General features: G+C 46.4%; 2 pseudogenes; both read right to left on the reverse strand.

Moving 5' to 3' along the window:
• Positions 1-323: 323 nt before the first annotated feature.
• Positions 324-1,834, reverse strand: LOC149356894 (uncharacterized; annotated as a pseudogene).
• A 200-nt stretch (positions 1,835-2,034) lies between these two features.
• Positions 2,035-4,740, reverse strand: LOC149356895 (uncharacterized; annotated as a pseudogene).
• Positions 4,741-5,246: the final 506 nt, after the last annotated feature.

The raw sequence follows: 5,246 nt of genomic DNA on the forward strand, positions 1-5,246 counted from the left end.
TTCCTGCATTGTAGGAATTATTTTTTTTGCTGTTTCACAGAAATATTCAATAAAAAAGCTTGAAATATCAGTTGCTTTTTCTACACCTTCTTTATTGTCCAGAAAACTGTTTTACAGATGACATACTTGCAGCAGAAAACAAATTCTTGGTACAACTCTCGCTTTCCTTAGTTTACATTGTTCTTGTAGCGGACCCTCAATTCACCTTGGACCATGCTAGGCCCATACTGATGCAATAAAACTATTGAAACGTTTATTTCCATTCGTGATTGATTAAAATGCAGCTAAATGTCTTATTCAGCAAGCGAAGTAATAAAATGTTACTAAAAGTCATACTCGGCAAGTGCCCTAATGAGTGCGGCGACCTTTGGTGAGAGAGAGTGCTGTTTCTTCTCTGTTTTCTCAGTTTTCGTGCCCCTGGCTGGGTTTATTCCAGCGATGGCCCTGGAAAACAAATCAGTTTTGGCTTTACTTTCAAGACCACAGTTATATCATACAACTATCATTTCGGGACAAGTAGTCTGCTGCATGCAGCGGCCTTCACTTCAAGGAGTCCCTTTTCTTCCCCAAAGTCAAATAAAATCTGAATGCAATCAAAAAATATCAGCCTTTGTTTGGCCCGTCACAGGAATGTTGCTCGTTATGGCGCACACTTCTTGAGCTCACTGAATTGTTGTTAGGAAGAAGCACACAGTTCTACAAAATAGATGCTTCACTTTAGCTAAAGTACCCAAAGAAAACTATTGGCAAAAGAACAGAGCCTGTTCTTACCTTTGGGTGAACTCCATGGTCCGGCTCGTATCGAACTGGTATTCAATGTTGAAGGCAAAGTGAGACACGAACATCATCTTGAAGGCCTTCGCTGCAGTGGACGCCTCAAAAACTGGCTGGCCGTCAATGGTGACGGTAAAGGACTTCGCAGTGAGAAAGCTGCATCCTGCACAAATATGGTACTGTTATAATGTGACTGTCATTGCATAAATTAAAAGCACTACCTTTAGCACAGATGAATGGTGAGCAGGGTAGGTCTCCCAGGTCCTCATCGGCAGCCGTCTCCTTCGTGGTAAGGGCATAGTATGTGTTACAGCAGTAGCCTTTACAACAGCTGATTTAAATTTATGGTAAACGCACAATGTAGATAGACATTGTTAATATGTAAGTTAATGCCTGAATAGAAGCACTGAGAAAGCCTAGAAAACTGAAAACATCACGTAGTTCACTGCACAATTTTAATCTGTTACTTCTCTAGCTACTGAAGTTCCATAACAACATCCACTGTCGACTAGAAAGAAGTGGCTCAAAATGCAGACATACTTTGATTATGACACGCAGAAAAGTCGAGCGGCCTGGCTGAACAACATGGATGGCCGTACCAAAAGAAGTGCGATGACATGCATTTTTGTGGCTTTATTATTCCAATTAATAGAGGCTTGTTACTGTAGACATTTATGCAAGAGTTCAACTAATCATAACGCTTACCTCCAAAACTTTGTAGAAGAGGTCTTCCTCTTCGTCCAGTAAAGCAAGTAACAGCAGTGGGGTGCCTTCATATTCAGCTGCAGCCGACCTTCTCTCAGTCTTGGATGTCTCTATTTCCTTCAAGCACTTTTTGACATTTTCCCTTTTTACCTGGCTGTGGGCATATCGAAAAAGCTGCCTTCCAACAGTTTGCAGGTTCTTGTCAAAAGCGTCTGACATATTAAAGCCCCAGCAGGATGTTGACGTGCGAATTCAGATGCCGCTCTTCAAACAGAAATGGCCAGTTTTGCTTGATATCCATTATGCTTCTTGATTTGTTGATCAGCAGTCGCTGTGAAGCGTAGGTTTCTGACATCAGCCGAGTGATAAGCACTTCGTTCCGAAATGAAAGCCTGAACTGCTCCAGTAAAGAAGCTCTCTTTTCCTCCTGCCGTTCAGTAGTTTCTCCATCGGGTAACTTGGGCGCCCAAGACACGCATCCATACGAGTCTCTCCGCACACTAGTCTTCTTCAGTTGTGGTTTTTCCAAGTCATCTGGACTTGGAGAACTGAGCATTATGTGCACCTGCAACCACTGCTGAACATGCAGAGCTTTCATGAGATCAGCAAACCTGCTTGGGAGCACATCACTGAAGTCATCGCTGGGTGGCCAGTCCTTCAACTTGTGTATCATGTACTCTCCATCTCTGTCCTTCATGCGTTTGTGCAAGCTTTCAAAGCCTTCCCAAAATACCCGCATCGGCTGGTCTCGAAGAATCCGGCCTGTGCGGCAGTCAATCAGGTCAGTCTGCATGTGGCCAAAGTCATGGCAGAAGCCGTCGGGGTGCCATAAAGATGCATCGAGGCGGTTGAACACACCGGAGACCAGCACGGGGTGTTCAGACCAGCACGGGGGAGATCCCTTTCGTATTCCAGCTGCAGGAACCTTGGAGTTCAGAATGTCAAAGAGGTCATTTAGTAGCATCGTGAACTGTTCCGTTCCAAAACTGTCGGCGAAGCCAGGTACCATCATTTGTCTGTAGACCTTCAGGCCAATCGACACACTTCGGCTGAAGAGCTGCAAGCGAAAAAGAGTAAAAGAAATTTGTAAAGCTTGGAAAAACATGATGGCAAATTAGTTTTGAAAATGTCTGGACGCTGACAAGCACAGATGTAATGTATAAGCATGCAGTTTTATGGCACCAACTGCTTACAATGTTTACAATGACTGAATGGCCAACTTTACCTGAGTCGCCAGACGAACGTTCATGGTCTGGAGCTTCTATGGCTTGACATGGTGCTCAGTCAATTTAGGAACCACTTTTATAGCGGCCTTTTTTTCCGCCTCAAAAAGACGTTCATAGTGCTGGAAATTTGCTTGGTATTCACCTACCTGCAACAAATTATTGTACACCATTTCGTTATGTGCAGTAATTAAACATAGGTGAACAAGTCTCTGTTACACAGCGTCATCACTCAAGAGACATGCATATCCAAGGAATTATTTAACTTGCCTGACCATATTTGTGCTTCATCATATGATTCCGGATGCATTTCACGATATGTGGCATGTCACAAATGAAGTGGAGGAATGTTCCCTCTGGAAGGCAGGGATGTTCAATCTTGCACTGTGGGTGTTCCACCTTTCCACTGATGCCGAGGTGTGTCCACATCGATTTGTTATTTCCGGCACCATCGCTTATCACTGCCAGTACGCGAGCACCATGTTCATGCAATTGTAGCACTGAGCTCATTACCACCTTTGCCAAGACCCATCCTGGCGCTGCACCCTTAGCTGCAAAAGTTGCTATGGGTTGGACCCATGACGCAAACATTGGGTTGAACATAACAACCAGTGCATGGTCTGCCAGCTGGTCTGTGCCAACTTTAGTAATATCCCCGTAATCTACAAAGCCATCAAATTTGTAGGACGACCTGTTAAACTCGGTTCCTTCCCTGAGTTTCACTTCATCGATGATTAGACAACCATATGTGTAATGTTCTGGCTTGCCAGCCATATGCAGTTTTATGCTACCAAGGGCAAATTTGTTTAAGCCGTAGCCACATGGAAGACCTTTCAGTAGCTGTACAAGGCGGTTGGCACTTGGCAGGGGCAAAATCTTCCTGTCAGATAGAGTTCTGTAACACTTTGGGCGTGTCAGCCTCAGAAGCAGACAGATCATAAGCCAGTCTGTACTGTACCGGTGCCCACGTGGCGACTTGGCCGCTTGTTGCATGACGGCTGTCTGTGAGACCATCTTTTGTGCTTCTGGCAGGTCCTGTGTCACTTCACCTAGACTTGTTGAAAACGCTTTCTTCAGTTTTTCACTGAGTTCGCTAATTTCTTTCTTCATTTTCTCCCGAGCTGCAGCGGCCCGAATGAGCCTCTTCCTCAAAACAGGTGCTGCAAGGCACACCTTTTTCTTGGGTTTCAGCCCACTTCTTCTTTTGAGGTCCTTCGTCATTTTCGCACACTTTATACAGACTCCTTTTTCTGCCTCAGTAAGAGCTCTGCACTGCATGTGGTATACAGTTCCTCCCCTGCTAGAGGTGCAACCATGACAGGCTTGCATAGTTTGTACAACCTGCACAATTGCCTCTACGTCTGCTAACGAAGTGATTGCCAAATCCATGGGCAGCGTCAGCACCAGTTTTCCGCGGGCAGATACAACATAACTCATGTCTTCGCGAACTACGACACTCTTGAGTACTGTATATACATCTGCCTCCAATCCTGCCGTGTAAAAAACAATCTGATCGGCGCCCATTTTCATCTTCAAGAGCTGCCGATCTCCACTGACGAGGTAACCTCAAAGAAGCACACTTCTCCACCAGCTCATTAACATGCAAGCAGCTGTCTTGCACGGGCTCTGGTTGCTCTCGCTCGATATCGATATCTTCTGCAGCGTCGCTCTGCGTTGCCACTGCATCTCTTGAGACGGTTGCTCTCTTTTTCGGAGATTTTCGCCGTTTACGATTCGAGAAGTACAGCGGGAGATTAGGAAATATGATAGGAATTGCATCACTCCTTAGAGACCATACACCGCGCTCGATTTCAATCACTTCTGCGTTGATTACATGCTTATATGACTTCAGAATATCCCCTTCTTGGAAATGGGCGTCGCACACTTTGCATGTTTTCCCCAACACCTTGTCTGCACGGGGTATCGCTCTCGACCATTTTGCAAGGAGATTTGGATTGGTTGGCGGAGAAAAAAAGTGCCTTTTCTCCGTGTTGCGCCGGTACCCGCTGGCACATACCGGCACGAAACACGTTGGCATTTGGTTGACAGTCCTAGCACACTCTAAAGATTATAAATTACGCGCACCACCTACCCTCTGACAGCGAAAAAATCCAAAACTTGGCGCTCGAGAACATTCGGCAGCCCACGCTACTTGCAGGTTGGGTCCACACCGTGAGCGTCCTCACCCGACCACACACCGAAAGCTGCTGAAGCGTAGTGCACAAACACTCAACTCATAACGAAAGGATCACTTGATAACAAAAGAACGCGACGCAAATGAGCACGACAAACGGAGCCTCAGAAACGTTGCTGCACCGCGGCGTGGCTAGCTAGCGTCGAGCGTGGCGCAAACTTCGACTGCAGCGCCATCTCAGTGGCCGGGCGCAAAACGCGGCCGCTTCGGGAGGAGAAGTTTCGAAACTTAAAAAGCTTTATAAACGGTGAGCAGCGGTGCGTGTAGATGAGGCGATACGCGGGGGTGCCGTCGCTCAGCTCAACCTCCCGGTTGGGAAGGTCGCGCCAGTCCGACCCAGCGACCTTGGG

The sequence above is a fragment of the Amblyomma mixtum genome, chromosome 3 (assembly GCF_055824585.1).
Source record: "Amblyomma mixtum isolate Tamu chromosome 3, ASM5582458v1, whole genome shotgun sequence".
In the NCBI taxonomy this organism is placed as follows: Eukaryota; Metazoa; Arthropoda; class Arachnida; order Ixodida; family Ixodidae; genus Amblyomma; species Amblyomma mixtum.